The 24,801-nt window shown below is 37.3% G+C and overlaps 1 long non-coding RNA gene across 3 annotated transcripts in view; it reads left to right on the top strand.

The window, feature by feature from the left end:
- The first annotated feature begins 305 nt into the window (after nucleotides 1-305).
- The window catches only part of LOC135418896 (uncharacterized), a 50,778-nt gene continuing 26,282 nt past the window's right edge, over nucleotides 306-24,801 (top strand). Inside the window, exons 1-2 of one of the 3 annotated variants that reach the window (XR_010432730.1) lie at nucleotides 9,670-15,347; nucleotides 15,504-15,594. This is a non-coding gene — a long non-coding RNA (uncharacterized LOC135418896). Of the gene's footprint in view, nucleotides 417-9,669; nucleotides 15,595-24,801 lie in introns of those variants that run through there. The other 2 variants (XR_010432728.1, XR_010432729.1) reach the window with 2 other exon arrangements.

Here is a 24,801-nt window from a genome sequence, read left to right as displayed (position 1 = left end):
GTTGAAGTAATTTTCTGCCCTTTTCTCCCTTAGGCAGTGATGTGATTTGTTTATAACATTATGTGTGAGTCCCAAAGCCACATGATTGAACAAATAGTTAAAGTAAAATTGACATTTACTAGGTATAAGTTCAATACAGAGAATTCTGTTTCTTTTATTAATATGAATATCTGTAAAACTCCTAGGCAAATCACCAATAGTAAGTCTATAATCTTCTGTGGCAATTAGAATAGGGCTTTTCTCTGGAAAAATAAGTATAAATAGATTTATTTATTTATTTATTTATTTTTCTTCCCCAAAACCTGGATCTGGCTGACTTGCCTGATTTTGAAATGTGAGGATACCCATGGACCTGGTTTCTTTATAATTGCCACTGTATAGCTCTATTTGCTGTGCATGAGTCTTCCTATCATGAGGTAGAAGTAAAAATCTTGGACCTTTTAAAGTGGAATAGAAGTTTTATTTTTAAAAGCAAATCAAGCAAAAGCAAACACAGTATCCTCTGGAATGTTTCAAACAAAATTAGGTCTCCTTAAAAATACATTAATTTCTTCTCTTAAGAGCTTGTGCAAAAAAATACATTATATGGAAAATTAGGCTACATAGATTCTGAATGCTTATAGGATCTTTTTATTATCTCTGATGTTCCAGAGGACTTCTGTGAAGCATCTAATGTTGCACTTTGATTATGGTTGGTAGGAGGCCAAACCCATGTGTTAGCCAGGACAGGCAGTGCTGGGGTGATGTGCATGATGGCTGTATTGCCATCAGCTCTGTCGAGTATCTTTGAGGCTCTTTGCAAGATACTTTGTAAAACAGACTGTGAATAGAGAATATTAGAGTTACTACGGACATTTTCCTGGGTGCCCAATAGCCTCGCAGTCATCAAAATGAGTAATTGATTTTGAAGGAAAATAATTAATATCCATAGGTTCAGAAATTACTCTATTAATGGATGTTCTCATCAATTAAACTTAATGGACTGAAAAGCGTTATTGATTGCTTTGATGTCTTATCTAAACACACAAAAAAAGGAAAGGAAAAAAGTGATTTGTCTAATTTTATTTGGTGACTATTTTCATGCTCATCTATAATGTGTAGAATGTTAAACGAAAGTTGTATCAGTCTTTTTTTTTTTCCTCCATGAATCTAATCATGTAGTATGGCATGAGTGGGGCTGGTTCCTCTGTGCAGGAAAGACTTGTGCGATTGTTTTAGGGAAATTTTATTATTCCTTGAGCTATAAACTTTCTGCTGCTGCTCAGCTGAGCACATCTTGTGTACAACTACAGTTGGCTTATTATTTATTAAATTAGAGATCTGTGTGAGCTGAAGATCAAGTATGGTATTATATGTACTTATTACCTGTATGGGTTACTTTCACTTAATTATTTACTTGCTAGACTTTATCCTTCTTTTAGAGGTATTGGGTAATTCCTATTCTTTTTCCTTACTTCTTTCCTTTTTCCAATTTAGTTAAGTGATCCAGTTACAAAATGGATTTGGGTAGCAGTAGATAAAGGAACTTTATTGTGCATCTGCTCCTTGAGTTGGTCAGATGTGTTACTGAGTTTGGAGACAGGCAAAAGCACCAGCTTCAGTGACTTAAATTTATTCAGTTCGTAACTTCTGGTCCACAGACCTCATCAAGGTTGTTTGTCATCTTGTGCACAGGATTGCAAAGTTACTTGTAGGATAGTTGTGACTAAACCTACAAGAGGTATTTGTAAGCCAGATTTAAATGTCGAGGTATTTGTGTGGGGACACGTTTGGTAAGTGATGGATCCGTTACTTCATCTGTGGTAGCTTAGTGATTCATGTGCCTTTTTCTCACCTTTTACTTTATGCCATGTCATCATCTCAAGCTGTTGGTTCCTTCATGTACAGGAGCAGCCCAGAGGTTGCATTTTGATGTTAAACGTTACAGTTTTATGAACACCTATAATTGGTTGGGATTTCTCACATAATCCTTTGTAAATTTCAATTAAAAAATCCTTTCATCAATTTTAGTTATCTGATTCTTTGCTTTCACTTTTTTTTTTTCCTGGTTCCTACTGTTATTGTTAGGTATTTTGCAGAGATGGAAAGAAGGTGACCATTTCCCCTAATTCATAACGTAGAAACTCATTTTGAGACATACAAAACATGCAGTTGATTTTCTGGTCTAACTGCATGACCCTGACAACTATCTGTCCCTTTAAGGAAATGATTAATATACTTAAAATCATGTGGTTTAGACTTTTAGGGGATTCTTTTTGTTGTAGTAATTTTTTTTTGTTATTTTCTTGTTTGTTTGTTACAATTCCGATGTGCATCTGGGAATATAGAAGAGAAAGTTAGGAATATTGATTAATTTGACTGCCTCTTTATTAGTGCATTTGAGAAGTACTTGATGAAGTTTTCTGCTGTATCTATGTAGAGGTTGGGCTATTTGGAGTAGGGACTCTACCAAATGATAACTTATGTTGGACATGTGCTCCTGTTATGCTATCCATGTGAGAACTAAATTTCCAGGTATTTCATCACCATCAATTTCCCTGTACTTGCCCATTTGGTACAAAAATCTCTTCCATCCCCTGACAGGAGACCAAAGTTGAGCAATCCAAACCCCAGCTCTGCTGTGCTGTGATCACAGGGAGGCAGCTGCTGAACTAAGCCAGAGAGTGCTCAAGTTGTCCCTACCAGGAAGCATAGGAACTCACAAAACACTGAGTGACATCTGTTCAGTAATTTCTGCCATTTCTCGTTCCTAAATGCAAGACTGCCTGTTATTAGCACTTTCTTTTGAGCAAGGATCCCATGCCATTGTGGTTGTGAATAGTGCCTGGCCTCTGCTCAGCCTTTGAAAAGAGCTGCTTTAAAAATGGTACCTGTTTTTGCATTCATCTTTGATTACAGCGAGTGACCTTGCTTATACCCCCCTTCTTACAGTTTATTTTCAGAAATCTTTTGATCTTTATTGGTGCATTTGGTGGAGGAATGCTAGTCTGCAGACTCACGTGTAAGATGTATCAATTGACAGATGAAGATATGGAGCAAGACTAGTGCTAGCTTGTCTTTTATTTCAGAGTTAATTGATTACCCTGAAGAGTCTACAGCCTGGAAAGGCTTAACTGAGTGGTAGTAACTGTAGCCAGTGTTTGTCCTTCTTCCTTCTGTCCCTGCTCCCTCCCCCACATTATGCTTGAGACTGACTTCTCTTTCCCAGGCTGCTGGTGTGGAGGCAGGATTGGTTGGATTTGTTCTGTGATGACATGAAAAATAATGCTGACTTTTTTTTTTTCTGACTTTGGAGGTGAGATGGCAGAGCAGGGGAGATGGACTATGCCTCTCTGTCCCTTCATATAAACCAACAGGGGGTTTACTCTTTTCATAGAAATGGCCAAACAGGAAAAGCTTTAAACATTGGAAGCAACATTCAAGTAAACTGTTGTTTACATTCAGGGCACTGGAAAAAGAAATAAAAAGGGAGAAGTGTTATGAGTAAACATCTGTGTATGTCTTTACTCAGTATTAATTTGGCAATGAGCTATGGAGACAAGAGTTCACTTTACTGTAGCTGGCAAAAGTTGGTGTATCATATATATAGTGTATACACAGAACTGAAGTGATATACTTCTCTGTTAAGGAATACCATTTTATGATAATAGAAACTGTGTCTGTATATGTTTTATGCTAATGAGATGATTAAAATCTGTGTTAAAGTTGCATACTGAAGTTCACTTAAAAAATATTGACAATTAACATAGGAAAAAGTAAAATTACCTTCTGGTAAGATAGTGAGATACTTTTTACATTACAGTATGCATCAGTCCTGGTTAACTTCCTGTGCTTTTAGAAATTAAGAAATTGGAATGTTAAGATTTGCTGTTGTTACACAGGATTAAATCATGGAAGGGTTTGTACTACTTTGATCATTACTGTTGTCTTTTTCTAAGCATTTTCATTACACAGCATGTGCTTTTTACAAATCTGTGAGTCCAGATCAGAAGGCAGAACATGACTGCCTCCATTGTGGATGATGAGCCTAAATGGCTTAAAGCCACTTCACATGCTCGGTAAGAACCAAGTGCAAAATATTTAAACATTCATAAACTTTTTTTTTAATTGTCATCCAAGTTTAATGAGAAGGTACAGAACTCTATTTTCACTACCAAATAATAACTGTCTGGTCTTTGGTTGAAAGAAATGGATATTAAAAGGCCATAAAAAGGTGAAATAAAAGAAGAATCTTGCTCATTAGAATAAGTGAAGTTTATCGATATTCATTTATTTAGTGGAATTAAGTAGCCTTTTCTTCTCTTTAGGTTAGTTAATATTCCCATGTTTATGAGACTTCAAACCTTTTCCATTGTAGTTTTAGTTTCTTCTGTTAACCTTTTAAACTTTGCCATAGAGATGAAGGGTATAGAGCTGTCATGTCTATTGCTTTTACTATTTGTTAAACTCTGACACTGTATTTAGATGATTCACTCTTCCTCTTCTCAGTGCTACAGGGACAGGCTTTGACTTCCCAGGAATTGTTTTCTCTCAGTAGTTAAGTGCCTTTTGTGTCTGGTTATTCACTTTTATTTGGATACATTTAGTCAGAAATAAAACTGTGAACAAATGACTGAAATTTAATCTTTGCAAATGTGGTTTCATTCTTTAGTCCTTTGAATATTGTTCTAAAAACCATCTGGTATACTTAAATTCACATTTATGTGGTTGCTTTAGAATGAGTGTTTTCTGTTAAGGGTGTCTCTGAAACAGACAGTAGTGTTCTTGCAGATGATCTTGTTGAAGCTCTTCACATTGCACCACTGACTATTTTGAGTGTGGGCACTAAGGCTCATAATGACGATTTTAGCAACTCCTATTGCACTATTGATTCTAGAAATTTAATAAAACTGCATAATACATTTTTTCCTGACTGCTTCCATCTATTGTAATATCTGTGTTCATAAACAAACCTTCATGATGCAGCAGATACTTTTTCTTAAGTGTTTCTCCCTATTCAAAAGTCTGAATCAAAACCAGCTTGTCATATTGACTAAGAGATAAATTTGATGTTGCCTGGTCCATCTCCCTATACAGACGCATTTTGACACAGTGTATTTGAGTGCTAATAATGACATTAGAAGATGTTGGAAAGAGATCTAATTTGGCATGCAGAAGTGACTTTGCTGTCATCTCGTATTTTCTGCACAATTGACAGCAGATACTTGGGGCTGAATTTTTCTTTCAGGTCAGATTTCCAAGGCATGAGGCTGTCTGTTAGAAACAGATAAGACCAAAACCAATACCGAAGTACTTGTTGGAAGTGTCAGCAGTGCTGAGGATTTAAAAAGGGTGCTTCAGTTTTCTGTTTATGACATGACACAACAACATATATTTCACTAGCAATAAAATCCAACCAACAACCCCATGTCAGTTTTTGAAATTTCTTACTGGGCAATTTTTTAAAGAGTAGTCTGATCTGGAAAGAATAATTTTTTTTTTTTCATATAGTGTATCTATTTTGTCACACTCTCTAGCCAGTACAGTTTAAAATTTTGTAAAGAAATCAAAGTAGGTATAAATGCCCTCATGATCCAAAATGGGAGGTTACATTTCAAGCTTTCGTTGTCAGATAAATAAAATGTATATCTGTACCTCATTTTTAGTATTCAAGGCACTCAGAAGGAGTATGAAAACATTATCTGAGGTAAAACCAAAACAATATCCTTTCAAATATTTCCACAGATATTTCGTATGCGGTTGGTTCTCAAACAGCCCATTTCATATCCCACCTCTTCCTTTCAGCAAACCTGCTAGAATACTTATAAGTTTCTGTTGGTGGATGCTACTATCAAAATTAACCCTGCAAAACTTTGCCAAAGAACATCTGTAAAGAACAATTTCTACTCAGTCTGCTTCTGTACAGGTACCCCAAGAGCTGTGGTGAAGCATTATGCTGTGATGATCTAAGGCCTCCTTTTATGAAGCTTATGAATGTTGAGGAATATCAGGGCTCTACCAGCCTGTCAGTGCCATTTCTGGTTAACTGTGTTTTCTTTTCACTGATGTCTTTTGCCTTCCCTTTCTTAAGTAGGTTGAATTTCCCAAAGTCATAGCATTAACCTGAAAGCCTTGGTTTTATAATGGAAGTTGTTACTTATTCTTGTATGCAGAGGAAGAGTGAGCTAGACTGAATGTTTTTGAAATTAGTTTTTTCTGATGACATGAAAGTCATTAGTGTGTTTAAAGAAAGTCCAAATACTGTTGTAACCAAAAAACCAGTACGTCTGGCCTTGTATCAGCTGTCTGGGAAAAGATGATACATAAGAAAGAGCAAAGAATGGTTCAAGAATATTGCATTACTTCCCTGGTACATGTTACAAGATCCCCACACAAAGACTGTGGGAGGGTCTTGTAACTTGCTCAGAACTTCCTCAACCAGAAGGACATGTTGACATGTAACAGCTTTTAATAAATTTTCTCCAGACGCTTCCTCAGCTTAGATAAATCTTTATCACATAATTCCCCTTGCAGTCAGTTTCCTGTAATTGTATAACTTTTAATTATACAATGCATGAAGGGACATCTCTTTTGGTATTACCAGCTTCTCTTTTTGCCCCTTTTTCTTGTGCTGGAAGAGATGGTAAGCAGTGATTTCCCACTTACTGTCTCTGTTACCTGTCATTCGTTACCTCTGTTGTCTTTGTCCAGGCTGAGGCATTGGGATCTATCTCATCATCTTGCAGGCAGAATTTGTTTCATACCTTTTACCTTTCCTTGTACACCTTCTAGCTGAAGTATACGGCAAAGTGGAACTGCACAAAAGTATTCAAGTAGTCAGTATTATATTTTTATGTATATGTGCTAAGGTGTTCTGTTTTCTGTTCTCTGCTCCTTTCCTAATAATTTCTAACATGGCTTTCTGACTGCTACAGAAATTTTGGAATAGTTTTGTAATTTTGACAGTTCAGTATTTGACAATTCAGTTATTCAGGATAACCCCAAAGCCTCTATCCTTATTGATGAAGATCAACCCAGACCACATTTATATATATATATATATATTTGGAAAGGCTTTCCCTCTTCCCACCTCTCCTGCTCCACATGTATTACTTCATATTTTTATTTTGAATTTAATCTGATTTTGTACCTAGCACCCAATTACTTTGTTTTGTAAATTTCTTTTGCAGTATTTCATTGTTTCTAGGTTATTTGGAGTTGTAAGGAAAGGAATATTTCCAGTAAGCACGTTCATATCCCTATTCATTCCATTTCCAGACTGTTTGTGAAACTTCTGTTTCACAAGCTTGAGCACACGTCCCTGTAAAAGCCCATCCAAGCGCAACCCCTAAGTTGTCCTTCATCCCTGAAACAAAAGCAGAAGCACCTGTTTGTTCACCTCTGTCGTGTGCCTCCTAAAAAGCTGGCTTGTAAATCAAGTTTGCAACATTAGCAGAATTTGGAGAAAGCATGTGTTTAAATTGCACTGGGATGTCAGGTGTAAACTATACCTGGCAGTGTAAGGACAGAACCCTGCAGGAAGACAGTTGGAGGGTGAGTTTCCACGCTGAAAGATGCTGTAGGTACAGGATTCATGCTCTGGCAATATGGCAAGAAGTCTCTCAGCTAAAGGACATGTTTTAATTTGATGTAAGAGATTAATTTCACAGCTTGGTCTCGTGACTACAATCTGAAGAGTGACCAGCTGTGCAGTGGGCCAGATGCTGTTGGTGTTAGTTCAGCCTCTATTACTTGAGGAGTTCATTGTGTGAAAATACATCTTTGTTCTCTGGTAAAACATGCTACTTGGAACTTCCCTATCCTTAGTAATTGCCCTAATTAATTTTGATAGTTTAATATCAACCTCAATTCTTTATTAAAGTCTGCAATGAAAATATTCAAAAGGAATTTTGAAAAATTTGGAGTGGAGTGGTGTTTTGGCCACATGTTTGAAAGTATGTTCCCAATAATACAAGAATACTTGTATTTATTTTTAATCAGAGTGGGGAAGAAGTGGGAATGTACAAGAACCATGGTCTAATCTACTGAACAGCTTTGTTTCTTAGTTCTTTCCCTGCCAGATCAGGCTTTGAAAAACAGGAAACTATTCTGAGATTTTTAATAAACAATCCAGGAAATTGGAAGTTTTCATTTTGACAGTTTCAAGATGAAGTGTTTTAACTTTAATATAAAAAACGATTTTTCATCTTTAAAGATCTTTTTAAAGGCAAAAAAAAGTCTCTTGTGGAGATGACTGATCTTAATCATGGGTGATGTCCTTTTGGATTATCAGTGCAAGCAAAGGATCTTGGCTACTGCTGAAGATACATTTGCTCTGTACAAAAATAGAGATCTTCTGGTTTGGAGTTGTAATAAAATATGTTTCAGAATCACCTAATAGTAATAAGGAAATAACAGGAAAAACTTTATATGGAGTTTAACAGTATCTGGATTATCTCTTCTGCAAGTGGCTGACCACATAAGGAGTAGAGCATCTGTGCTTGTCAGCAGATCTCAGCCCCAGATTAAAGCAAATCTGACTGATAATGTTTTTCGAATATGAGACCTGAAGCTAACTTATACATTATATACATAATAACTTTTACCCATCTCTAAATGTTTGGAGCTTTCTTTTGAAAAAAATGCATTTTTGTAATAAATTGTGAACTAAGGACACCATGGGTAATAGTGGATTTAGAACCTGATACATGATCAATTCACTATGTGAGCATCTAGTGAAACAGAAAATAGAGAGAAAGTAAATATTTAACTGTAAAAATGCATTATGGGAACAGTGAAGTGTGTTTTTTACAAGGCCAGTATTTGGAGCTGGTAAATGATTATCATCTACTAAAATGGCACCAATAGATCAAAGATCAAAAAGCTAATGCCATGCTTGCCATTTTAACATCCTATAAATTCCAAATATGTTATTAGAGAAGAAAACATAAGCATGTTGAATATTTTTTCATTTGATGGGTAAGGAATAAAAATAGTTGAGAAACAGGGTTTTCATAAGCATGGAGTATGTGAGCAGGCTACTCCCTGAAGAGTTAAAATGAAGTGCACAGGGTGTGGTGAAGATGACATAATAAATTGTGTGAATGTATTCTTTTAGTGTGTTTTTGTTTGTAATAAAACTTAATTTCTTTTGCAAGCATGTATTTACAGGCTTTTTTTGCTACTGTTATGTTGCTGGTAGTAAATTTTGCACCATGCTGTGCAAGGCAAGTAACACAACAGCCAATGGTCAGACTCGCAGTAAAAATAAAATACTAATAACTATTCATACGACTGTGGTGAGCTGAGGCTACCCCTGTCTGTGTTCAGGCTGGTCTCAGTCAAGCTCTCAGGGTCTTCAGACAGAACAGCCAGTTTCAGAACCTGGTTATTCAGCATGCTGAGGAGCAACCTCCTAATTGATCTAGTTGCTGAAAGCGGCTTGCGCTTGCCTGGGACCTGACTTGTAATCAACTGAGCATCTCACCTTACCTCCCTTATCCCTCACCTGTGACTGTGAATTGGAATCACTGCTCTGCTGCTGCTGCTTGGGAACCAAGGTGGCCTCTTTACTCCTTCCTGGGTTTCCTCTTACCAGCGAAATAGCCGAACGTAACAGCAATGGTGCCAGCACTTCACAGCAAAGTTTCATCTCCTGGGGTACGTGATCAAGGTTAGTCTTCTGCCTGTCACTGGAGCAGTTGCCTTGTTAAGTGGAGGAAAAATGTCACAGTTCTTACTTTGCTTTTGGTTGTAGTTCCCTTTTCCCCTTTTCTTCCATTTCCCCTTTCCCTCAATTTCTGTGAGCAATCAAAACCAATATAATATGCTATGTTTATCTGGTTTTGTGGGAAGGTATTTTAGAGTTGAGTATGTCTGCTTGAAAAAGGGCTCTCCTCTGCTTTCTCTGAAGTTAAACTAAAAAAGTCTCTTAATGTATGTGAACCATGAGTCTAGATTAGCTAAATAGTTTTTATTTTCTTTCTGATTATATTCACTGTGTCATCAATCCTGCATTTAAGGTGCTTGTTGCAATGTCTTAGCTTTCCTCAAGGAATCTATAACACTCATCTCTTCCCAAGAGAGGTGTTGGAGGACATGCTTTTTCTACTAAAATGTGTTTGATTTAATCCCTAGTGGTCCCTAGAACTCCTTAGGCTGCTACTAGGTTGTAGTGTCTGGGGAAGAGAAGGGTGCAAGAAGAAAAGGAGGAGCCAAACCATTTTTATGGGACAGTGATCCTCAAAGTGAGGGCCATGTCAGCTCCCTGATGAATCCTGGGATAAGTTCAAGCATCAAGATAGCTGGGCAAAACTTGTTCACGCATGGCCCCACTTACTCCCTCACCCCTCTACCTCAGAATGGGACTTGCCTGGGTGCTAAACATCCTGTGTGCCTCAGCACCTGACACAGAGGGTGGAAACCAGCTGGGTTAGGTGCTGCCTTTCCCCTTGGGAAATGGAGTTACTGCCCATGCTCTGCGAGAGTGGAAGGCCTTGGATGCACCCCCTCTTCTCTCTCTTCATCTCCCTTCTTTCTGCGTATTCCATGCACGTATGTGGGATCCGCTGGGGAGGGTTGAGGGGTCTGAGCACTGCTTTTGTGAAGGATGTGTTGAAAAGTTGTGACAAAGCTGTGTCATCTGGATATTCCTGTGTAAATTTTGAAAGTTTCCATGGGAACTTACTGCTGGCCTTTGCACTTTGATGTCTAGATGCTTGTTATGTGGATGCCCTAAACTTTCTGTCTATAATAAGGATATTAATTCTTTTGGTATTTTGTTTTTTACAGGACTATTATGACTTGGACTGCTTTTCTCTTGACTCATGAGAATGGCAATTGGTAACCTACTAATATTTCTGCCCACAAGGGTTTGTAATTTTAGAAGTAATCACTTCATGGCTGATGTAAATTTTGTAATGAGAAATACTAGATTTATGACTGCAGGATTTCTCACAGACTGTTTTATTGCTTAGAGGAATTGCTTTCTCTGTTGGGAAAATCCATCATTAGATGTCTGCCTCAAATGTTTTGTGGGCTGTTTATGCTTGGAGAATGTTAATGCAATCATTGAAACAATAACTATGATTTGAGATAGTATAATTGTTCCCCTTTCCTTTACTCCAGACAGAAAGAGAGCTGCCAATGAAGTTAGGCATAGGTCTGTAAGAGGACTTTACAGTCAGAATGTAGTTGCAATGTCTGGTCATTTGGTTCTTGCCCCATCTTTTAAGGTCATTCTGCTTTCCTGGAATAGGTAACTGATTTCTGTACATACTAGCTAAGAAGAGTTGTTTGGAAGAGTTCAGGATACACCACCTCTGTCATGGCAATGATAATAACTGATTTTGAGGAAAGTTTTTACTGCTGCATTTTTGTGTGGAGGCTGTCTAGGTAAAAATACTTCTTGCCTGTGGGACTGATGTTCTTGGGCAGGATGTTAGGGGGAGAAACTGCAGTTCCAGATGAAGATCAGACCTCGAAGATGTGAATTTCTCAGACATACTGGAGCTGAGGTGTTTCCAGCCATGCCTGCTGGATGTGGATATTTTGGGACCTACCTTGCTCTTGTAATGAAAACCTTAGCATCTCCAGGGTTAGTTGATGTAGGTTTTGAGAATTAAAAGTTCTGTTTTGAAATATAAAATATGGGTACCTAGTACTGGAATTTACAGTGGATCTGTGGCCAATGTTTTCTGTAGGCTTGTGCTCTCCAGTGATTTATTGTGGCTCTGCTGCGTGGTGTTGGGCAGTGGGCACTGCCTAGAGGCTCTACAGGTCCTCAGGCTGTTTCTGAGCAACTGCTGGGTGAGCATGACAGAAGGGTGCTTGGTTTATCAACTCTTCCTATTACTCCCACATAAAGATGAGCTAGTATGGTCTGGGAGCACTAGACAATAACTGCATGAACATTACTGTTGTTGCAGCTAAAGAAGTTGCTGTTATGTATAGTTTTATTTTTGGTTTATGTGCTCTTTCACTGTGAGTGGAGTATGAGTGTGCTTTTGTATTTAAGTGAAGATAACTGCTAAGCTTTCTATTTTAATTTAGTATCATTTTGCCAGCACTATGCCAGTAGCATATCTCAGTAGAGAAACTGCTTCAGTCAGCAAGGTCTTTCCTTCTTGGGTCTGCATCTATAAAAAGAAATAGAAGAGAGAATGAGAATGAGAGAACGATCTTGGAACCATCATGCTTTGAAAGCAGTACCATGTAACCTCTAGTACCTTAATTTCTCAAATATATTTTTCCTACATGTACTCTAGTGCTGCTAAAGGCATCTGTTTTGTGGAGCACAGGCAGCAGGGTAGAGATGAAGGTGTGAACCCTTCCTTGTCTGAGTCACTCACCTAGTCCTTTTGCATCCTGCTATATCTCATTTTGCCCCAGTGCCTGCTCTTAAGGACCTGACTGAAGCCCTCGTGTCACTTCACTGCTTCTGTGAAGCTGCATTGTTGCTTGGATTAGCATTTCTTTTCATTTCTTACTTTCTGTGTGCAATAGGTGTATTCTGGGTGGAAACATATGCTACTGGAGAATCACCTTTGATGTATTGGAGTTTTAAATCTTTGTCTGATTTAGCATATTTTTGCTTTTTAATGTAATTCATTTCTGCACTGCTGATCTTATTCTGTATTGAAACAGCACATTTGTGCATGATTCAAGTTCGTTTCTGGAAACCAGTTTCAATAACTTTCATTTATTTAAACTATTAAAATAGTTTAAAATACAGAGAACAGTACCACTCTCGCTTTCTATTCAAATTGCTGCTCTAACCATTGAAATAAGCTTGAAATAAAGTATCTTGGGTTCTGCTTGACCTGATTCAATGTAACACTTAAAAAGTAGAATTACTGCGAAGATAGATGCATTCCCTATTTGGCTCAGGCTATTGAAATGGGAATGGTATGAGTTTGCCACAGCTATTAATATGATATTAATCCAGGGTATATTATATATTGCTTTAAAGTCTTATCGGAAGGACTGGATATCCTTTTGTAATGTGTTCCTTTGCTTTTTCTGTACACTGATATTTTGTAGACGAGCCATTGCTCAATATGTAAAGTCTAAATGGCCCTTCTTATTCGATCAAGTGTGATGTTATTGAATGCCTTACAAAGAGGCTGTATCCTCTGCACATTAAGTTTGAGTCTGGTGATTATTAAAAAATCCAGACTTTTCAGATGCTAAATATGTGCTCTATCTTGCAAGCTAAAAATGGTAGACTCCTGACAGTTTTGGGCTGTTGAGGCTAAATGACTCTCTTATGTCCATCCTTCTCTCTTTTGTCCATATGGTTTCTGTGTTAGATCCAAATTCTTAGCAGTATTAAATACCTCTGTGGATCCAGATGGCTAGAAAGCACAGTCCTATTTTCTGAATCAAGGCTCTTTGTTATTTTGATTTTACCTATAGAATGTCACTGTAGAAATAATAGTTCTTAACATGGTGGTAGCTTATTTTAGGTCTTCGATTTGCTGTAGAAACTTTCATCAGTTATTTTTAAGTAGTTGTGTGCTATAACCTTGGATTGCTTAAGGTTGCTTCTACCTTTCTTTTTCTATAGGTGCATTTTCAGATGCACAAAGTTTTTAAATCATTTATGTTAGCAATAATTTCTGTGATATCTCCTTGCTTCCATGTAAGCTTGTAGTTCGAGAAATTTTTTTGTTAATTTCTTTTCTTCTGGTGGGAATTTCATAAGAAAATTGCACAAACCCCAGAGAATTAAATTCTCGTCTGTTTTTATGAATATTTTCTCTCTTTCTGTCCTCTAATTTTTTATTAATTTATTTTTAAAAGAAATAATTCTGCGTCTTGTTTATCGACCTGTATTGGCAGCGTGTTGATGAGAACTTTATTTCCATGGTCTAGTCACACTGAGATAATTAAAACTAAATAGGTCCACTCCTGTTTCTCTGCGCTCAGTTCATTCAGTTCAGTACATTGTCAACAGAGGCACTGTTTGCTTCAGTCCTTCACCCTGTCCAGTGTTCAGCTTCTAATTCATCAAGATTAATAATAATCAGAGAGCTCCCACATTGAGTAAGAGGATATTGATTGCCATTAAAATGTTGGATTGTGTCTTAAGAATTCTAGTTTTGCTCCTTACTGTCACAGCACCTAATTGAATTTGGATGGATAAAACTATTTCTAGGCTACATCTGACGTATGATGGTGCACCAGAGCCCTTACTTTTTTAAATATATAAGCCCTCTGGAATAGGGAACATTAGAAAAAAGTTAGTGGGGTTCCAAGAAAAATTATCTTATTTTGGAAGAAATGCAGATATACTTAAAAAAAAAAAGGAAAAAGAGCTAATAAATGCGGATGCTGAAACATAAATAATGCATAAAAATGGTCAGAAAAAGCAAAACTTCTAATTTGATTTTTTACAATGTTTAAAATGTGGAAAGTGAAATGTATGCAGATTAAACTGTTTCAGAAAGAGGTTATTAAATACAAGTGTCAATTGGTTTTATTTGGTTAGGTTGTTCATAAAATTGACTGCATGTCTGTCTATGTGAACTTGCTGAAAAAGCTTGAGAACTCTTTAGCCTTTCATGGGGTGGTCCTTTTCCATAAATTTTGTGGCTTCTGCATATATGGGGGAAAATATTCATTTGATCCACATCTTCATGCACCAATTCCAGAACGAAGATGGAAAACTTACTTGTATTCAAATTGGAAAAAAAATAGCTCTATCATAATGTAAGAAAGCTTAGTGGAACCACCACGGGGAAGAGCATAAATGATGCATAATGGATGTAGTTCAATACAAAAATAAATGAATGAAAATAATATTATTTTGTACCTTTCAGGTTTTGGTTGTAACCTTCTCTGGGAATTGCTAATTATGTTGCAGTGACTGGTAATATTGCAAGTTTATTATTAGTGCAATTTTAATTGTCTCCATACAATAAGAAAATGGGTACAGAGATGTCAGAACTGGTAAACAGAAAATTGAAGCTGTGTTGTGGAATGAAATAAGGCTTGAATTCAGCTTACACGTTAAACTGCTTTTGAAAAATTAGTCAGCAAAACCATGGACTTATTTCATGGATAAACTGGACCTAAACCTTGCAGATTCCTGCTCAAAACTATTTTAAGAACACTGCAATAGCTTCTTCCTTTGTGCTGTCTAAAAGTGTAGCTAAATATGTATACAACTATCAAACAAATTGAAGATGTGTCAAAAAAACCCCAAAACGTAGTCAAATGTTTAATACCCCAGCTACAGTTATTTGAAAACCCTTCTCCCTTTGTATCCCTTGTTACCATTTGTAAATTCCAACTCTTCCTTTTACAGGCAGCGGCTCAGACCACTCCTTTGCACTTACCACATTTCCTCTTTTAAAGATTGACAGGTAGTATGTAGAGAGAAACAGATTACAACATTAAATCTGCATGTGTGGTTTTATTTTGAAACTGGTGGAAAATTAAAAAAACCACCCAAACTCAAACCAACAAAACAAACAATTCACTAACAACTGAATGGTGGCTCTTTTGCTTTCCATTTCCAGCCAGAGAGGATTTCAGCCACATGCCAGTGGTTGTGTGAGGGTTGCAGAGCCAACTTGGGAAATGGAGATCAGATTCCTTCGTCTAAGCCAGGTTATCCTTTCTTCTTTTGAAATGGACCAGTATACAGTTGTTAGTTAGGATGCTTTCAGTAATTGTCACAATTATAATACCTATCTATTTTGCTATCAACCACCTCTCTCTTTGCTAGTGCTCACTTGGACAAGCTGGATTCTCTTCTCTTTGTTAATTACTGTAGCTGCCCAGTGAGAGAGCAGGGTCATGTGGAGATAGGGGGAAGTGGAGCATGAATTCACAAGTTTAGCCTGAAGAAGTTGTTTCTTGCTACAGAGGTGCCAACCATTCTTATCCCTTTTCCAGTCTGTATGTCTTTGTCTCCTTTTGCCACACTCTCCACGATCTTAAGGAGGAGGCTGGGCAGCAGAGATCTTTAACATCACAGGCACATTTCTCAAAGGCAGCAGTTGAAATGATCTGACACTGAATATGTTTAAGGCTAGATTGTGCATATTTATCCTTAGTTGAAAAGGATCATTAGATTATGCCCATGCTCATATGAAATCAATAGTAACATGTGCAATGAGCCTGTCCTCTCTTTTATGACAGTACTGACTTGAGTATTTTACACATAAATAGGGCAAGATATGAAGCAGAGTGCATACTACTTTAAGCTAGAGACATGGGAGACATGGACCATAAATCAGGATATGTGTGCGTAATTACAAGGTATAAGAACAAGTCCCAAGGGTATTTTTAGCATTGTAAAATGTTGGATAGACCTGCTTTCCTGCAGAACATTATCCTTCTCAATTCTTCACTCCTAAGTATCAGACAGGTTTGTTGGCTAGATTACTTGATATGGTAGCAGTGTGATAAATGGCAACTACAAGATTAAATTGTGCAAAGGCTCTGAACTAATTTTCTGACAACGTCTTCAGGGTTAAACACTTCCTTAGCTAACATTTGGTTGCGAAAATCAAAGGCTTGGCTTTTTCTACTGGTGTGTAATATTTTGGGAAGATAGAATCATTAAAGTTGGAGGTGTCCTCTAAGGTCATTGAGTCCAACCATTAACCCAACACCACCAAGGCCACCACTAAACCATGTTCCTAAGTGTCACATCTACACGTCTTTTAAATCCCTCCAGGGATGGTGACAGAACTACTTCCCTGGGCAGCCTCTTCCCATGGTTGACAATCCTTTCGGTGAAGAAATGTAACTCCCGTTCTGGCACAACTTGAGGCCATTTCCTTTCATCTTATTGCTTGTTACCTGCGAAAAGAGAGTGACCCTCCACCTCACTTCATCCTCCTTTCAGGTAGTTTTAGAGAGTGATATGATCTCCCCTCGGCCTCCTTTTCTCTAGGCTAAACAGCCCCAGCTCCCTCAGCTGTAATTCAGGACCAACTTGAAACCATCAGTGAATAGCTGGAGCTCAGAATCACTGAGTGACATGGACTGTTTGACACAGGTAGTATCTTGGGCAAAATTCTAATTTTGATGCCTGTAAAACAACAGCAATAAAAACAAACAAAACAAACAAAAAAACCCCCAAACCCAAAGCAAAATGATGAAGGAGTGAGCTGAATAGAAATGTCCCATCTGTTTGTATTGTCCACCTGAGCTGTCATTGTCTGAAGTGGCAGGAAGGAGGATGGAAAACAAACCACCACTAAAATGAAAGACTCTATTCTCCCTGACTTGTTTAACTGTGTATTTAAATCCTGTGCCATCCCCTGTGCTATCCTACATTTGCACAAAACCAAGACAGGATTCTTACAAGACCTTAAAAAAGCAGTTATCCCATCTAATTTTGTAAGCTCAAGATTCCTTGAGCTGTCCTGTGTGTCATTCCTGTCTCAGTGTAAAGAGAAGCACTGTGTATGGCAGGATGCTTTCAAATGGGGCCAGCAGGTACAGTGCTAAGAGGGGATGGAAGAACAGAGGCACCAAGATATCTGCTTTTTCCTTGGGAAAGATAGAAGAGGGTCATGTGAGATAATAGGTATGGGAGATCTTATTTCATCCATTTCATGGAATAGGGTCTATATGAAAAAATCTTGTCTTGCTTTTGCGATGAAACTCTCCACTGCCACTGTAACACCTGTAATCTTCTCAATGAGTTTCTGAATACGAACTACTTGTCGTCCTTTTTTTTAAATTTTTTTTTCTGAAAGTGAAAATAGAAATGTCTTTTAATGTGTTTCTAAGGTTCTAAAGGAAAGACCTCTGCACTGATTAAATTATCTGAAAGCTCCTTATTCTGATATAATTTTACTTTTTGTGGAGTAACTAGCTGTCATTTAGCTTGATTTAGCTGATTTACTCATATCAATTAATTGGATAATGAGCCACAGGCAAGCTCTAGGTATCTGAAGACTATTATCCTAATTTTGCCATTTACTGTAGGAGAATATAGAATATAAAATTTCCCCAAATGTTCTAAAAATGTATTCCTATTCGAATAAACTATTTATTTGTCTTCACTGTTCTATATTATCCTCAAATCAATTTTTACATTGTTCTTCACTTCCTATTTGAACTGTGCAAGGATTTTCTCATGTCTTAAAATGGTGAGACCACTTATGATGCTGGAACATTCGCACCTCTTGCTTAAATTGTGTAGCTTGCACCAGTAGTTCTGTGGGTGATATTTGGTAGATAATTTATAGGTTAATCTCAAAGCTAGTTTGCTGTCATTTCATTCCTGGGTCTAATAGATGAACGAAGCTGAACTCATGATATTCTGTTTACTGCTAGGGATGGCTGGGCAATTTCTTTTTTTGTGGCTTTGTGAAGTATTTGTAACATGATCTAAAATATTTTTATATTAAAGGTTCTACAGCAATAATGGATACATTAAGCAATATGTGTTCTGAAAACAGACCTTATCAACCACTTAAAAATAAATGCAAAGAAAACACTTTTTAAAGGTATTAAACATTTAACAGTCTTAAAATATATTTTTAATAACTGAGTGGTACGTTCTCCTTGCAAAATAGGTTTTTAGATTAACCTTTATACAGGGGTAATATTCTTCTTCAGATTTTCACATATACTGTTAATAACATCAAAACATCTTTAAAATTCACCTTATGAAGCATTTGGGGAACTTTTTTTATTAAATCTGGTACTTGTGGTTTTATTACTGGTTAGAATTATTACTATTTGACTTGTACCTGCCTTTTTTTTTTATCCTCCCACCTAGTTAGTCAGTTTAGTCATACTAAGCTCTACTGATTTTGGTAAGAAGATAGAGCTTTCAGCAGCAGTCCAGGGAAAAATCCCCTCTGGATTTTTCATGGTGTGGATGGATTTCCAGGATGACTGGAGTTCAAGTCCTTTGCATCTTAGACATATCTCATCTGTGAGCAGATGATGTGAAAATGTATGTGTCACATTATATACTGTGATTAATTTCTAGGAGCCTGAAATATCACACTTCCTGTCCAGAAGTGCTGGGTCTCTGACTTTTGAGTTTGTCCTCATGACAGGTCTGTTTTTAGTGTACAGTTCCAACATATGCCTAGAGCAATTAAAAACATATATCTAAGGAAGGTGTTTTTTCATATTTATATTCTTCTTATTTATTTCAAAGCATGTAAATCATGCATGCTCTTATCAGGAAAGGCGTAGCAGGGAGAAATTTTACATTAGCCCTAAGCTAGACCTTGAATATTAAGGGTGACTGTTTTAAGGTTTTCATATGCGTTAATATGGATTTCCCAACAATCAGCTGAAACTCTTTAAAGCTGCATTTTGTGATGCCCTGCAGCATATTCCTGAGGGCTCATTATCTTGTCAAAGCTTGTAGGATATGGACCCTGCAGGAGTGATGATGTTACTGAGTGAGTTAATATGGAGTTAGATTTTTTGCATGGTGCTAGGAGGAAAAAGGCTTCAGTAGATACAGATGGAGATGAAAACGCAAGACCCTGTGAGACTCTACCCACTGTACTGGTTCTAAATTTGTTTTGGACAAATTGGATTTGTTGCTCTTCAGATTTCCTTCTGAAAACTCTCTTGTGACTTTATTGTCAGCTGAAGTGTTTATTGACTGAGAAGTGCGTGCATTTTAGTGATGGATATAGTGATCCTGATAAACACTTTGGGGCTTTCGTGATGCGATATGCTGTGTAAGTGTTTGTGTCGTTTTATGATGGAGTGCTCAGAAGCTTATTTAAATAGAAAGTAGAATAAATACCACACAGTTTCAGCAGCCATTAGTTTCATTAAAGCTAGTACAGAGATAAGAGTTAAATGATTTGTGGATATATACAAATGTCTGAAAGTAGAAAAGCAACACAGAATCCAATGCCATTATTGCTGGGAGAAGTGCCAGCATTCTCATTATTTTTAATGACTTCAAAACTGGGCCCCTAGTGACTGATGAGGTAAGCAATTTCAGATGGGAAACGTGATATACTCCATACTGGAAGGTGCTGAATGCCCTCAGTTTTTAGGGGCCATGGCTGTGCTCAGGATACTGTAAGAGGCAGCAGACAAATTGTAGGTTGAAGGCTTTTCTTTAGGAAGAGAATAAGGAAGATTTTTCTATGTTGTTGAATAAAATTGATCAATCTAGATGATAAAAAGTGTATGTAATGACACTGCTCATCAAAAGAAATCCATCACTAAAGAAAGGTAGATACTAAAGAATACATCTGCAGCTCTTTGGGTTTTACCCCAATGTTAAAAAAAAAAGCCAAACAAAACCTTCAGTAGCTGTTTCTGTTTATTAAAAAAGATAAGCATCTTGTGAAGATCTGGAGGTTGTTAGTAATGAAGTGGCTATTGTGACTAGTGTGAGAGGCACTTACCTCAGAAGCAGGTGGCCCATGGTTCCCATGTGCCCAATGACTCTCTTCCTGCACTGCTGCATGTGCTGGAGAGCTGTGTCCTTCAGAAATCCCACCAGCACTCATCTTGTCTCCGGGTAGGGAAGCAGTGCTTGGGTGTCTCGTCCTGTGTAGGAGGGAGTTTGCAGAAGCAGCTTCTCCAAGAGGGAAAGATCCCAATTTGAAGCACCCCTGACTGCCCATGGGGCTGCTTGGCTCTCTGGGCACTAAGCAAGACATGTGAGTCAGGAGAAGTAAACACTAAATCAGGGAGACAGTAAATGCTGGAAGTGTTTTAATGGTAAATAAAGGACTTCTTCAGGATCTGGGCTGCTTTTTTTTCACTCTGGCCCATATTTTCTCTATGTTGAACAGGAGGCCCCAGTCAGAGAGCCCTACTCACTCCTGGCTAGCCTGGGGGCAGGACATCCCTTACCATCCCTTCTGGCTGGGCATGTCTGCATAGAAATGGTTCCGATTGTGCCAAATGTGTTAAAATTTAAAATATTTTCAGCTTTTTAAGTTGCTGATCTGGGCTCCAAGCAATGAAAAATATTGCTTGGGGTAGAGCAAGAAAGTTGCATAGTGCCACTCATATGATGATGAAATGTCTGGTTTGGAAGTTAAAATTATTGGAAAGATGACCCAGTGATAGCACAGAAACCCACAAATTAGGCAGATTTAAAGCAAACACAAACAGTGTATTTTATGGGGTGGTTTTTGGTTTGTTTTTTTTAAATGCAATAGGTTAAATGATGGAGCTTGCTGCCATAGGATACCTGGGAAGCTAAAAATATAGCTAGTTTGCAAAGATATGAGATAATTTCCTAGAATATCGGTCAGCTGATGGCTCTTGAAAAAAAAAAAAATCTGATAGCCAGACTCTATTTTAGGAAAACCCATAATTGACATATTGCTCAAATCTGAAGAAATAAATCAGAGGAAGGCTCATGCTCTGTTCCTCTCTCTTGACCACTGTACCTCCATCACAGATCACCACAGAAATGAGGCACAGTGTTGGCCTCACCCTGGAGCCAATACCATATGCCTACTCCTCTGTCCAGAGATTATTTGCAGGGCCAAATGTAGATGTTGAGAAGTTGTTACCATCTCATTTATATTTGAGCTGGGAGCCTTGCAGTCATTGCTAATCTTAATCCAAACCATTTGTGCACTGGTGGTCCTGCCTATTTTCAGGCATCCCAGATGGGGTCTGGTCCAGAGAGGGTAAAGAACATCGCTCAGCAGTCTCATAAGTAGCTTCTGCAGCTGAGACATGCACAGAGAGTTATGGCCAGTGGAAATTAGGTGAGCACTCTACTGTATAAATTTTTACTACCCTTGAGTATAAGTTACTTTAGACACATAGTAATATCCATAATTAAAATGCTCCCTCGAAGTAAATAATTAAATGAGGATTACAATTATGAGACACAAAGTGACACAGGTGACAGGCTTACCTTAAGTAGGACAATTAAACTGTAAATTAAAATTAAACTTCTCCATGAAATTAGAATACTGTGTAAGGTAATTATCTAAGAGTAATAGGTTAGATCTCTATACTGCCTCAATAAATCCTTTCAGAGATCTTTAGAAAACGTATTTTCTACTCTGTTGTTTTGTGTCTGTATTTTTAAAAAATACTTCCTAATTTAAATGAGAACAAAAGCCCAAAGTGCGGTTTCGGTGTTCTTTGGCAAAATTGATGCTTTACTGGAGAAGTTTGGTTTAAGTAATATTTTCCCTTAGAAAATGTTTGGGTGGTTTTTTTTATTGAGCCCTGTGGGAGTGTTTGCTGCTGGAGAGATGCTTCTGTGCCTGAGCAAAGCTTGGTTAAGGACCTGCTCAATGTTAGAAAGGGAAAGTACCATCTTTACAACTTCAGGCAATTTTAGAAGATTTGAACACTTCTAGTATTAACTTCAGGGCCCCTTCTGGAGTTACAGATATTTTTGGCTTTGTCCAAGGGAGTAAGGCAGCATTTAGGATGCATTTAGGGCTACCGTTGTATGTTAATGGCAAGATTTAGCAAACCCTTATTTGTGTCACTCATTACATAAGCAATCTGACTTAGTTCATTGAGTTATTTTTGTGAGTAAGAATGTTCTGACCATGTAAATGATCTACGCACTTAGGTCCTCAGAAGGTTACTGGCATGTAACATCATATTTGTAGTCATTGCAAAGCTGGTCAAGCTGAGTAGTGGCTTTTTGGGAAGGAAGCACTTCTGGGGTTTGCTGGCGTCTCAGCAGCTTTGTTGGTGTTTTCTTATCACAAATGTAGAGCTGCTTAGATAATCTGTTATGATATGCTACATTTACATGGTGTGGGATGTTTATTAAAAGTTTTATTGAAGTAAATAATCTGAAATTCTGAAATTATTAAAAAATTAAATTAGATTCTGAACAGAGTAATTCTGTATCCCCTGTTAATCTGACAATTTGAACCATGCTAGTCTGCTAAATCAGAGCATTAGAATTTCTCAAAATATTTTAATACTTTTCACATTTTAGTAGGTCCTTTTATGGTGTAATTTTTGGTCTCTGCTTCTAATATTACATTTTAACCAATTTGTTAAGAAGATGAGAAACAAGATACTAATTTTGACACCTTTGTTACTCTCAATTCAGAGAGAAAGGAACAGATCCTTTTATCTTGGATGTACGATCTTAAAGCTGGAACAATTTAAATCACTTTTTAGATACTGTACTGTTTAGTAAAATATTTAGTGCTATTATGATAGTGTAAACCATTAGACTGCAATTACACTAGCACAGCACAGAGCCTAATAGTTCTGTTGGAAAACAGTGGTGATGTGTGATTGCTCCATTAGGATCGGAAGTCTTGAAGCACTGAGGTTATTAAAAAAAATGAATCACTGTTACAGTCTTGATTTTTGTTAGATTGTAATAAAAATATCTTATTTATGGACATAACTAGCACTGTGTCAACCTCTTAAGGAAGTATTAGAAAAACCCCAACAACTAGTAAGGATTCCTTGAATTATGATTATGAGGTCTTTTGCCTTGCTGCAGCTGGAAATCCAGATATTCATCTGTATTTTCTCTAAAGTGTTATTTAGGTAGGTTGCACTGCAGCATGTTTTCAGGACTTAAATGAGACTGCTTTTACATATATTTATGGGAGCAATGTTTTAAAGGTTGTGAAAAATTTCAAGTCATATTTTTGTCTAAATATTCTTTTTCAAAAATGCCCAAATGTACACCCAATATATTCACATAATTTCAAAGACAAGTATAGATGAAAGGTAGGAAGAAACATTTTCTTTTTGATACCTTGTTTAGCTTTGAAAGCATTTAATAAGAGTTCACAGCAACAGGAGGAAAAGAAGCATTTTGAAAATAAAAAGGAGATATTAAAATTTTTTAAACCAGGATCAGGCACTGAAGAGGTGCATTAACACTGGTAATAACATCTAACTAGCAAAAAGCATTCCTTTATATTTGGGATGTGGATGTCAGTAGCATATATGCCTGTGCTTAATATAATCAGAGACTGCAAAAAGACTGAACTAGTCATCGCTGAGCTAACTTTTGGGGACTAAAAACTGTAGGTATTTGAAGATAATTCTTTCTCCAACAATCCATATATGGAAAAATAAAGAAGGAAAAAACCACTCTTGGCTGACAAATTCATTTGAGAAATTAATTTAGAAGTTTAGCAAGAGTTCTGAGGGTGGGAAGAAAAACTGGATTTTGGGCTGAAAATGATTTGTGTGTACTTCAAAAGTAGAACGAGAATGAGGTTTTTCCTGTGATGACACGTGAGTGATGCTGCACTTACCCTAGTGTTGCAGGGGTGACCAGCTGGTGCAATGGCTGAGCCACCCTTGCTGCATCCTTGCTGCAGGAATGCACCCAAGAGATAGGAAAAGCAGAGATTAGAGGCAATGTGAAGAGTGAGAAAGATTGGAAGAATGAAAGAATAAAGAGAGTGTATGTGATCCAGGCAGAAACAGTGATGTTCCTTACCCTAAGGGATTCCTTCTAGTAAGTGGTGGATGAAGAAGTAGTTAAGACTTCTGACAGCCTTCAGGTGTAGTTAGACAGTATTGTCTGTGGTAGCTTGTTTCTCTTAGTTTGGTTGACTCATCTTTCACATTCAAAAGCAGTTCAGATCAGTGGAAATAAACTTTAAACTTAGATTGATTAAACATTGTCTAACTTGCATTCTCTGAAATATGTGTAAAACAGATAGAACATGTCACCTGTCAGCATCTGCAATTAACCCCATGCTTAAGTTCATGAGAATTTTGGTGTTGATTAACACTGAATAGGGATTTTGAAACGTGTGAGCATAACTATTAAAACACTGTGTTAGTGAGAAAGGGGTGCATTTTAATAGAGGGGTGCATTTTAATTTTAATAACAAATACAAGTGATACAATTTAAATAACACTGTTGAAAATAACACATGAAAA

The sequence above is a fragment of the Pseudopipra pipra genome, chromosome 9 (genome assembly GCF_036250125.1).
Source record: "Pseudopipra pipra isolate bDixPip1 chromosome 9, bDixPip1.hap1, whole genome shotgun sequence".
Classification (NCBI taxonomy): Eukaryota; Metazoa; Chordata; class Aves; order Passeriformes; family Pipridae; genus Pseudopipra; species Pseudopipra pipra.
This window is presented reverse-complemented; position numbering and strand designations above follow the sequence as displayed.